This window comes from Melozone crissalis, unplaced genomic scaffold (genome assembly GCF_028551555.1).
Source record: "Melozone crissalis strain CALT ecotype California unplaced genomic scaffold, PUWL_Pcris_2 ptg000013l_1, whole genome shotgun sequence".
NCBI lineage: Eukaryota > Metazoa > Chordata > Aves > Passeriformes > Passerellidae > Melozone > Melozone crissalis.
In genome coordinates this window covers 33,380,563-33,393,209 of record NW_026535791.1, presented here as the reverse complement: position 1 = coordinate 33,393,209, position 12,647 = coordinate 33,380,563, and the positions used below count along the sequence as shown (strand labels likewise).

Sequence of the window (12,647 nt, the reverse complement as noted above, 5' to 3'; positions counted from 1 at the left end):
AGCTTCCTGAGGAGGGGAAGTGGAGGAAGAAGTGCTGATGACCCATGTAGGTCCCTTCCAACTGAAATGGTTTATTCTAAAAATATTTTTTTTTGAGTTTGAGGTATAGGAATCCAAAGGACAGCACGAATTCTTACTAAATCTGTACAGAACTTGGCAGGAGTAATTTTCTGAATATTTAACTTCTCTTTTTCCTCTTCATAACAAGCTTTATGGTTTTAAAGTCCAAATTTTGCTTTGAGTTTTGTAACTACCTGAGAACAAATCTTCATGAGCGTGATAAATGCTTTGCCTGAGTTAATTTCACTAAGTTTTGCTCTCCAGAATATTTTTTTCCCCCAGGAAAATCAATCTCTTGTTTTCAAGATATACGCTTCTTTAATAGGGAGAACAAAACATTTTGCTTAATTTGAACTTTGCCCAAAGATGCATGGTTTCCAAAATTTTGTTTAACCTATGCCCAATTTTTTAGTCAAAACACAATTTTAATTGATTTTTAGTTTGATTTAAAATATGTGTTCTATCTTGAACACTTGAGAATGTAATGAAGTTTCTATTGAAAAAGAATACAACAATAGACCAGAATTAGACAAAGAAAACATGTTGGTTGAGAAGACTAGCAATTTGGGCATCATTTCAGAAAAGCACTTAAATGTGTGTTTAAAAGGAAAGTAGCTTCATTCGAGGCAGACAGTAGACAGTGCATGAGACAATGTAGAAGACTGTCTCAAAAAGTAAAAGATCCCAAGACACTTAGAGTTTGGCAAGACAAGAAAGCCTCAAAAATCAAGCAGCGGGAAATTGACCAAGACTGAATAAGCAGTGTTTGGACAACTAAGTTATATGGAAAGTTTTAATTAATTCAGCTTGCAAGATGTGCTTCAAAGTTTATTAAAAAAAAATGTGTCTGGGATGTACTAGATGTGGTTATCCTTGTGTAGCCCTACTAGCTGGAGAGATCACTAGACAATAAGGCAATCTAAGAAATTAGTATCAACTGAATAGAAAACAAAGGTTCAATCTTCCTGCTGAAAAAGAGGTTTTAGATGCAAAACGTAGTAAGAAGAAACAGAAACAAAACCAAAACATAGCAAACAAACAAAACAACAACAAAAAAGGAAGCATATCCTCTCACAATACACACATGCCATTGGGTGCTGCAGACTTTTATGAATTATTTAAGTACAAGAAGCAGTTGGGTAAAACTACTGCAGTAAAGTCTAGCTGGAACAATTTTTAAAAAAGCCTCAGTTTATTTCCTTTAACTTCAAAATTTAGTGTTGTTTCAGGCACCTTAGAAACTTGCAGGTGTATGTTAAACCTGAAGACACCTTCCTTTTTTTTTGACCAGAGCTGGCGAGATAAACTTGGGTGCTTCAAGCGACACCAGGCATTCGTGCTTATGCATCGGATGTTTACTTGAGCATGAACTGAATCTCTCTTGAGGTTCTATTGACTGTCTGGACTAGATAGTTCATTAACTATATTTCAGTGCATTACCTATAATTAAAGCTTAGACATGTAGCTCACAGCTAAGCAGTTGCATGGAGACATCCAAATGAAAGTGTATTAATGTTTTGCTAACTACTGGAAGCAACTGCCTCTGAATCAAGAAAGCCCTGAGTTGCAGACTGACAAGAACAGGGGAAATATTCCAGGAAATGATCAATGGCTTTTTAGTCTTGTTGTTTTTGTAAATCCTTTTCTTTAAGCAGCTACTATTAGTCAATGGGGACAGATGATAAGTAAAGTAGATGAGGTTGAGGGACCCTGAACTGTCTCAGAACAGCAATATAAATGCCCCTGTGTTGTTCTCTGGGAACACAGTACATTGTGCACTGTTAGGAGTTAAGGGAATGTCAGCCTAGCAAAAAAAAAAAAAAAAAAAAAAAGGATTATCAAGAAATCCAATGAAATCCAGGTGAGATCAGTAGAGAAGAAAAGATTTTAATGTCTGCTGTATGAAACAAACTTTTGCTCTGGAGGTTTGCTAATATAAAGATCTTGCTGCTTCAGGTAGTACCTTGAATTGTGTAATCTGCTTTATATGAAGGCACTAACACGCACCAAATATCAGGGTACTACTAAGTCTAAGTAGCTGAAAGAGATGATTTTCCCCATTCTGTGACATCAGTTACCCCATACTGAAAACTTTTGCGTCTTTATCTCACTTCCCTTGCCTGATCTAGCAAATTTCCTTACTCTCTCACACTTTCTTTGCATGATCACCCCAACTCTGTAGCAGCAATTTACAGAGACCAGAAGTGCAGTTCTGATCACAGACACAGCAATCTGTCCTCAGTAATGGCCAGCACACTCCACATAGGGTTTCAATCCACATTTCCAGACAGAACCTAGGAGTCATTTGGATGAGACAATATAATGCAGGCTGTTTGTAATGCAAGGGATGATTAACACCTTTTTATTCTAGGAGTGAAAAGAAGGAGGAGTTTGCTCATCTGACTATACAATTCCTTAATATTTACCTTCTAATCATACCTGTCGAGTTTATTTTACTAATACAGATGTAACGGAGTGGGATTTTTGGTTTTTTGTTTGATTTGGTTTTGTTGTTTTTTTTTTTTTAACCCAGAAATTGTTTACAGCACTCCTGCAAAGCTCCAAGCCACCAGAACACCAGAACACTATCCTTTTTTACAATTTTATTATCCTCTTCTCTCTTACGTTTGTGCTTTCCTTGTGCTTATTTTTACATTTATATTTTAACTACCATTTCTGTCTGACCCTACCATGAGTTTCAGATGGTTAGTGTTCACATAAAACCTCACCATGTTTTCTATGAAACAGGCAGTTATGGCATTGATCCTACAGATTCTGTTACTGTAATCCTCCCCCTGTACAAACATAGCCAGTTTTTACTAACAGCTGCATCACAGAGGAGTACAAAACCAAAATATTTCCTGTAAATAATGCATGGATTTTTAGAAAAGTGTGCACCAAGAAAAATTATAGCCTTATCTGCAAAAGTATAAAAACCCCAAAAACTTTGGGGAAGCAACATATTTTTATTCTTCTCTCATAAATTCCCTAATCCACTCATGTCCACTGGAATGAAGATGAAATAAATTCACGCAGTTATGTATTACAATGTCAAAGTGTACACTGGGTTCTATGCACTAATATGTATGTTACAGCTATAAATCAGATAATTAATGTGTTAAACACACTGCCATTGTCTGTGAATATCTACATTTTTGCAATCACCATTTCCCTATTTGATAGTAGCAAAGAATCCTTTACATGTCCAACAAGATTTAAAATGCATATAAAATGAGTTAAAGTCTTAAAAACCTGACAAATGGAAATAATTTCTGAATTTGCTACTAATGATACTCTCATAAGTCATTAAGTTGTTCTCTCAAAAAACATGAATTTGTGACTGCGAGTTATAAGACAACTGTATTTAAATCCACACTAAGTAACCTAATGTGTGTTCATTTGATTTTTTAATAAATTTTCTTTCAAAAGTTCTCAACAACATGCAATAATTTCTATGGCTTTCTGTACCCTAAAGGAGAAATGTTAACAGGATCAATCCTTTTTTCCTCTGCTTTTGCCAATAGTTATTTAAACTACGGTTAGTTTTTAATTCAGCAACATCTCCAAGTCCATTAGTAAAGTAAACCAAGCAAAGTAAAAATTGAAAGCAGACAAAACTGAAATTCTGAGAAAATGCTAGTGACTTGCAAGTTGAATTTCATTTACACTGCTGTAACAATTATTTTCCATGAGAAATTATGTGGCTGGATTAGTGAAGTACATTTTAAATCCACAGGGAACATGTGTCACTTTAACAGAATCAAACATTTTCAGTGAGGCTTACTATTTCTTTGTGAAAGTCATATTATGGAAAAGTAGATTTCAAAAAAAGTGTAGAAAAAGAACAAAATGGTATTTCCTCTAAACAATATCAAGTCCCAAATAAAATAACAGGAAATTTAAAGGTAAGAAACATTGATCTGAATTTTTTAATATTATTGGCAGAGCTGACATGTAGGCAGTATACAATCTTTTTCTATCTACAAAGTCAACAAATGAACCGGACCTAAAATGAACTGGAGATGATTTTTAAAGGAAATAAAAGCTGTAATTTGTAACAAGGTTTAGCAGTTTTTCTTTTTTTTTTTTTTTTTTTTTTTTTTTTCTGCAAAACATAAATAGACAAAATAGAGAGAGTTACAGATGAAATTACATTAATTAATTTGTCATATATTAGTTTACATAGAGATCTGGATGTAAATCAAAGAAAAAAAACTTTGGAGATTAAAGTAATCAGTGAAAACTGGTGGTATGTTTGCATGTGCCAAAATTACAGAGTGTGATAAACCTATTGTTTTTTGATGAGCAAAAGAAATATTTAAATATTATAAATATCTTCAGTTTTAAAATGGATTTTCTTAACAGAGGATAAACTTTATTTGTGAATATACTGCAAATTATTTTTTCTGTGTGCTGTACTGGTGTCCTATTCAGTATGGGAAATAAGGACATTTTGGAAACAACAACAGTCTGAACCTTCAAACAGAACTGTCTAGAAATATATGGACACTGTGGATAAAATATTTAAAAGAGATTAAAATTTAATTCCCCTCTGAAAGCTGCAGGAAATTAATACACCTAAAAAAATTACACATAGAAAACATTGTATAATCATCATCTCATCATCAGAAGGGATGCACAGAGAGGACTTCTTTCCTACAATTCCGATATATGCGTCAATACTACCTGCAGAATGCACAGAGGTACAGACATGCCACTAGAAGGAATTCTGGGCTGTACTGTTTCTGCCTCTGCACAAACTTCTTTGATGGGGGGGGCAAATAAAATTACTCATATTCTGTCTCCCATATGAGTGAAAAGAAAGAGCTGTTTGGTGAGGGGTTTTTGCCTCCTTTTTCTTTTTTTGTTAATGAACAATTGTTTCCAGAACACAATTTTATTCCATGTGTCTCTGCTGGACAATTTATCAAGATGTTAAGGTAAAATCTTTCCTTCTGACAAAAGAACAATGATTCCAGACTCCTAATTGTTATCAAAAGAGGTAAAAATACACAAATATTTACTTCAATGCATTATATACAGTAAAGCAGCTTGATCAGAACTCTGAAGATGTATCCATACAATTGAGTCAAAGGCCTAGCCCCTGACTACTTATACTATTTTGTTACCACCTTATCATGAAGCTCACCTCATCGTGAAGCTCTCATGCCTTCTCAGTGATTTCTCATGGATAGCTCCTCACAGCACTGACTCCTTCCTCACATCACAGTCAAAAAACTGCATCCCTCCTCACCCAGTTACCCCACTCTTTTATAGCACTCAGCTTCTTATTCAACACAGCTGTGGCCTATTAAGGGCAGGCTTGTTCCTAATCTTTGGTGATTAGCACAGCTGCAACTCCTCAGGTGTGAGACTACCTTCTGTACTGTCTTTATTTTCTTACATTCTATCCCTCCGCACTGTTTAATTTCTGACATGGTTTCTGTTAATGGTTTTGGTCTTTGCCAGCTATTATTGTTCCACATGATGCCTGGACATAGCTCCAGTGATAACATACGGCAGGAATATTTCACATGAGTTTGGGCCACTTGCCATCTCCTTTGTGTGTAAGAGCTGTCTGGATGTGAGCCAAGCTGTACAGGCGACTTTATGTGTTGCTCTTAGTTTGTTTCAATCTTTGAACTCCGAAAAAAAGAACAGCTAAAAGTAAAATATCTCTTGAAAATATTTGAGTAAAGTGGTGTTTTGGATCTGGCTGAGATAAAGGTAGCTTACCTCATGGCAGCCCCTATGTTGCTGTGGTTTGGATTCATGACCAAAGCAGTGTTGGTCACACTCCAGTGTTTTAGGTATTGCTGATCAGTGTCTGCATGGGCTGACGCTTTCCCTGTTTCTCACTGTCCCCAGCAGTGAGTGGGCTAACAGTGGGCAAGAGGTTGGTAGGGGACACAGCTGGGCCAGGGATGTCCCACGCATGGAGGGATTGTGTTCACCAATAAAACACGACGGGTGTAGGGCAGGGACTATTTCTGAAGTAGCTATTGCTCAAGAGAACAATTGGATATCGGTCTGCTGGTGGGAGGTGGTGAATGGTTGGATCACTTGCTGTTTTTTGAGGTCCTCCTGACTCTCCCATTCATTTTAATTCCCTTATTAAACTCCCAAGTTATTATCAGTTTTATCCATCTGATTCTTTCCTCTATCCCACTGCAAGATGAGTGGGTGCGCAATTGTGTGAGGGCTTTAGCTTCCAGCCGAAGTCAACCCATAACAACTGGTTTTCATGCCCTGCAGTGATAAAGTTGTCCAACCTCACTAGCAATCTAGATTAAGGCTGCCTTTTTAGAAAGTTTTGGGATTTTTCTTGATGTTTAGTTTAATTCTTCCTGCTGTAACTTAAAGCCCATCAGCTCTTGCCCTATCCACAGTGAGCATAAATGCAACTTTATTATTACCTGTTGTAAAGATTTTTTGAAGAAAAATCTGGAGGTTGTTATGAATGAAGCATGACTAGAAATATGTGTTTGAAAAAGAAAGTGCACATCACAGAGTTGTAAGAGTGGTCTGTATTGATAATAGATGTCTCATCAGTGAGGAACCTGGATACAAGCTCCAGGAGGATGCCAACAAGATTACAGCATATCATGTATATCAGTCCTTTTCCTTCTAGCCCACCAGAAAAACTTGGTGTATCAATCAAGAAAAAATATACAATGGGCAGCAAAGTGGCCTAAGAATTAGGGAAGCTGAGTTAAGCAAGGTTCTGAGAAAAATGACCATCCAGCTGTTGGCTCCTACAGTGCATGAAAGATCTGTCAAAAAAAAGATTTTTTGCCACCAGACAGAGAAAAACAAGGACAGGACAAGGACTTGTATCCTGGTCTATTTTGCACACAAGCAATCCTGAACAGACCACCTAGAGAGAATGATTGCATGTTGAATAAATGAAATTTATGAAAGTAAAAGTGTGAGAAATAAATCTATTGACATACCTTGGGGATGGGGAGGTGAGGAGGGAAGCAGGGGGGTGGAAGGCACCTTCGTTTTCTAGAAGGGCTCTGAATTTGATTACACTAATTTCATTGCAGTTCCTCAGTGGACAGTAACGCGTTGGAAAGTCTGTTATTACAGCAATTTCTAGGCTTTCCTTCTCTGACTCTGGGACCCAAATATTTGAAATTTTTGCCTTAGGTCCTGTTTTCTAGAACTTGTTGGTTCCCAGTCTTCCCAAGCTCATCTGGCTCCTGTCCATTCCTAAAATTGCATCTCACTGGGTTCCGAATAGTGAAAATCCAGGTTGATAAAAAAGTATCTGGATGACTGGACTGGACCTTACCTGGAGGCTGGTAAGGCAGAAGCTCTGAGCAGAAGTTCGACTACAGCTTCCTTCCAATCTGAATTATTCTGTTTCTTTGGATCACTGCTCAAAGTAAATAATTGGAAGGGAAGTAAGGAAAGTGAAAGCTATTTTGTAAAAGTTTTTGAGGCTTTGTGGATTGTATGTCCCAACAGAGAAGCTATTTCTTCACAATACCACATTAAATGTTGGCAAGAGTTCATTTTGTAGTCCATAATAATCCTCAGGTCCTTTTCTGCAAACCACATTATTTCCTGGTCTGCATTTGTATCACAAGTTTTCCCTGCCACCATGCAATCCTTTCCTCCAGCTGACTTTTATTTTACTTAAGCATATTACTAAAAGAGATTTTTTTTTAAATCTTATCTTCCAAAGTATTTTCACACCTAGAGCTTCATAGCATGTGAAAATTTAATAAAGGTATTATTTCTTCCACTATCACAAGTGAAAAATATTGCAGAGCTTAGGGCAGACTTTTGTAATACCACAACAAACCTTTTTTCACTCTGACAGAGTGTCATAATTAATTCTTTCCTAAAATAGTTTTCCACTAATTTCATACCTATATTACAGTTGTTTAATCTGGACAGTATTTCCATTGTTTGTTTATAAAACTATCATGTGATAACTTCTAAAATCCTTCTAAAACAAAGAGGTAGAGCAACACCACTCTCCCTCTATCCACAGAATGCATTAAAATGTAATAGATGTTTAATTGGAGAGTTCCAATTTCTGTCCATATCTATATTGTTACCAATTACAGAGTGGCAGAGTTCAGTATTTCTGAAAATTCATGCTTTCTCAAGGTATTTAATTGAAGCCTAAATTTCACTATTATTAGCTATGGTAATGATTATTGGAAATTACTGCCTGTTTTTTCAAATTAAAAACAATTTAGCAGTAGAGACTTCTGACACCACTTTAATTCACTTTAACCATCTGAAATTAAACAAAGGCAAATGCAATGTCATACAACTGATAAGCTGTGCTTTTCTTAGAGTGAAAAATTTTTGGTATGCAGAGTGCTGAGACTAAAGACAACCAATAATTTCTACTGACACTGTGTTGATATCAACACACAGAGATAAACTCCACTTATATTAAAGACACATGAAGAAAAGTAAAAATAAAGAAGATAGACTTTTCATAAAATCATTTAACTGCAGAATCTTTGACTAAAGGTCTGAAACAACTTCCTTGTATTACACTAAATCTCAAATTATTTTCTCATAGAGTACAATGTCATATGTTATTGGTGATGAGGCCCTATGTGTCATTTTCCCCAGCTACATTAATATTTCTGAAGATTCAAAGACATCATATGTCACAGCACTCGACGTCCATTAGCTGCAATGCTTGTTAGTACTCAGAAGCAGCTGGAAGAAAGAGCAGGGAGGAGAGTGCTTCAGGCTTTTGCTTAACTGTCTTTCCACCACTGGGAGTAGTGACAGAGGAAGGAGAGCTGCTTTGCAATTCATTTTGCTTTAAAAACCCCAAAAAAGCATAATCTTTAAGGAGCACACAAAAGATGCTGTAAAGTTAGGTGGTGACTCTGAGCAGGGCCACAGGTAGTGAGTAGAACTACATCACAACCAGTGCAGCTATGCTTCTGAGAGACTGCTGGGGCTTTTTTTTTCCCCTGCTCAAACTTTGGCATAGGAAAGGAACAAGGAAGCTATTTGCTGTTGGATTTAAATAAGGGGCAGAAAGAATCGTGCCTGGTTAGTGTCTGGTGATTATTCCCTTGATTCCCTGGCTTTTTCCATCTCTCTTTGATAGGGATGGAAGGACATATGAATATATCCTGGCACTACATTCCCAGTTGCAGATGCTACAACGAGCTGACCCTGAGCAGTGCCAGTGGTGCATTTTCCCATTTCTCCAACTCTGCTCAAGTCACCTGCATCTTACCAGAGCTGTCCTATTCTATTCTGATGGTGTTTCAAATGCCGTACAGGCAGCAAAAGGATATTGTCAGGTGAGGTAAAACTCCTTACCTACTGCCTAAGTATATCCAAATGAGAATTTAATGCTTTCAAAAAGCTCTCTGAGGAAACCTGCCACAAGAAAACAGAATGAAAATGCTGCAGTTTGCAACTGGTGATAACCTATCTTATCTGATAACACAGGATTTCCCATGCTTTTAATGGAGGCTAGGCTTGACTCTACAGTAATGAAAAATGTCACATGCTGCACACTAAATATAAGCAACATTTTAGAAAGATATTGAGAGCTATGCTGGCAAAAATACCAAAATGAAATGCTTTTTTTTTTTTTTTTTGACATTGTTGAAAAAAACTTGTGAGAATATCAGTTTAATTTTTATTCTTGTTTTCAATCTGCTTCTATTTAAGAGTTGGCAAACACAGAAATATAGTTGGTTTTTTGGTTAAAGAACAGAGATACTTCTCTGTTTGTTTCCTCATAAGTAAAACTGTTCCCACAAGAAAGGAAAAATGCTCCTTTCACTTAATTTTCAATGAATGGCTTCCTGATGCTTTGCAAGGAATAGTTCAATGCCTGCCCCAGGAAGCCCAGTCTCACAGTGGAAGAAACATGAATCTGAACAAAGTGAGTAATCGGGGCAAAGGTACCTGAAAGAATGTATTTTTCTGCTGCTCATGGGATGCATTTTGCAGCTCAGCATTCACACATCATAGGGGGCTGACTCCTACAGGCATTCATTTAATGATGTGGGGGTGTTTTTTAATCTTCTCACTGGTAGAGACAAATATATACTCAATAAAAAATGGAGAATTACTATAAAAAACCTGTTCTTGATTCAAGTAAAAAAAAAAAAAGAATAAGAAAATAAAAATGAGGTAGAGATATAGATCTACTTAGTACTGTTCAGTTTCCCTATTAACAAGAAAATGGAGAATGCTCTCATTTAATCCTTGTTAGAATTTCACTGATCAGCTGCAACAGCTGCAAGCATTTGATAGTATAACTTGGAAATAATCATTGAAAATCACTTCAACTTTTTCTGAAAAGCTTTTTGAGAAGGTGAGGAGTTTTCCCTAGTGGTTTCTTCTCCCATCCAAGTCATTGCTCTATTTCTGACGCTTCAGAAACCAGAAAATCTCTGAAATCTGTGTAAAGATCTGAAACCAGATCCATCCAACCAGATCCACTCAGTGGTCAGGTACTTCTGTGCGTTCCTTCCACAGAAGGCTCATTCACCTCTAAGGATCACAGGCAGCCTATTGCCTTCCTGCTGTGTAGTTCAGAGAAAACAAGTTCCATAGCAGAAAAACAATGAAGCTGTGGCACTATATAGCACCACATGGTGGTTTTGGCAGCAGCTTTTAAAACCAGGCTTAAATTTTCAAAGCCAGATGGTGCAGTACAGTTGTGTCTGGATCATATTTCAAGACAGAGCATTACACAGTCCACCCAATAATTCAATATCAATACCAAAATAGCTATTTGAGTCACACAAGACACAGGCAGTGCAACTGAACCAAAATTAATGGGTTTTTTAAAAACTTAAATACTAACTGCATCCAGTCCTGGGCTCCCCAGTAGAAGAAAGCCATGGAGGCATTTGAATGATTTCCTAGGAGGGGCACACAAAGGAGCCAGAGGGCTGGAATACATCTTCTGTGCACACAGGCTGAGAGAGCTGGGGTTGCTCAGCCTGAGCTAGAGAAGCCTCCACAGAGACCTTAGAGCAGCCTTCCAATAGCTAAAAGAAACTAACAAGAAAGCTGGAAAGGGACTTTTTGTAAGGGTGTGAAGTAGTAGGACAAGAGGATATAGGTTTAAGCTTAAAGAGGGTAGATTTAAATTACACATAAGGATGAAATTTTTTTTAGGATGAGGATGGTAAAAAGCTGCAACAGTTTGCCCAGAGAAGTTCTGGGTGCTCTATTGTAGGAGTCCTAGTAAAATCTATGTATTGTATAAGTGGCCTTGCCCCAGTCCTAGTTGTTCTAAATGGGCCACAGCTGTGATGTCCTTAATTGGGTGGCAGCTGTGGCTAATGAAGATAACTGGGATAAAAGGGGGTGGGCTGGCTGGTTAGGGAGAGCTTGGAAGGAGCTCTGATGAAGAAACAGGAGCAACACTGCTGTGAAGAGCTGCTTGTGAGAAAACCACCCAGAAGGTATGGGACTCTAGAAATATGATAACAACAGTGGTCCATCTCTGGAAGCATTCAAGGCCATGGTGGATGAGGCTTTGCATAACCTTATCTACTGAAAGATGTCCCTCTCCATGGCAAACAAAGATTGGATTAGGTGATCTTCAGACATTTATTTCAATTTTAACTACTTGATTCTATGATTCTATAAATAGCATGTTGTAGATATGCTCCAAGAATGCAGTATAAAATAAGCATTGTACCTCCAGAATCTCCCAGTCTTTGAAGTTGTACTATTTTCACCCACATAATTTTAAGCTTGCAGGAAATAAACTGTTCTGAAACAACATCTCATAAGGAAGAAGAATAAAGTGAAGAGTTTGCAGATGATGATCAATGGGGAAAGACTGGAAAAAATAATAGATTCTGTAATTGAACTTGTTAGCTTTGTCTACACACATCAACACTAAAGAATGCTACATAGCAAAGTAAACTTAAAGTGCAAGGACACCATTTTAATGGCAATGAGATGTCTTGATATCCAGATAGCATGGTAAAACTTCCTCGCTCAGGAAAAGGTGGGAATAACAGAACAATGGATATGGTGTGTTCCATTTAAAAAGCACATTAATCTCCTTGTAGGCAGATGTGGCAGAAAGATGCCAGATAGATGGTCTCAAGTGTTTCCAGCAGTGAGGATGCTGCACAATTGAGGTGGGATTCCTGCTCCCAACTACACAGAAAAACCTCTCCAGAACAGTTCAGAGCTGCTGTTAGCTGAATTTATCTGAATCAGGCTTAATTTTCTGAGACTTGATCCATCATTGTTTCATTGCTATTTCCCCTACTCTACTAGAATTTTTCAGCTTTTTTTTTTTTTTTACATGTGTCCCAAAATCGCAGAAAAATTTTGAGATAACAGAGAACTCTGCAGGTTAGCACTGTCTAAGGAATTGATACTTCCTCCCATAAAATAAGGAATAAAACCTTCCAAAGATAGATTTTAGACTGACATAAGAAGAAATATTTGCCCCTTTGAAATTATTTGTCACTTATCTATTGATTTCTTTGGATTTATGTCCCAGAATATCCCTTCCTCTCTAGCAGAACCTTTCAAAGAACTGTTTGGTCAGATTGTATAAAATTATTAATTTGATCTAGGATCATTAATGAAGGATATTGTAA

The 12,647-nt window shown here is 37.1% G+C and overlaps 1 protein-coding gene across 4 annotated transcripts in view; it reads right to left on the bottom strand.

Moving 5' to 3' along the window:
• GPC5 (glypican 5) overlaps positions 1-12,647 on the bottom strand; it is a 588,801-nt gene that overhangs the window by 27,469 nt on the left and 548,685 nt on the right. The gene's annotated exons all lie outside the window — the stretch shown is intronic.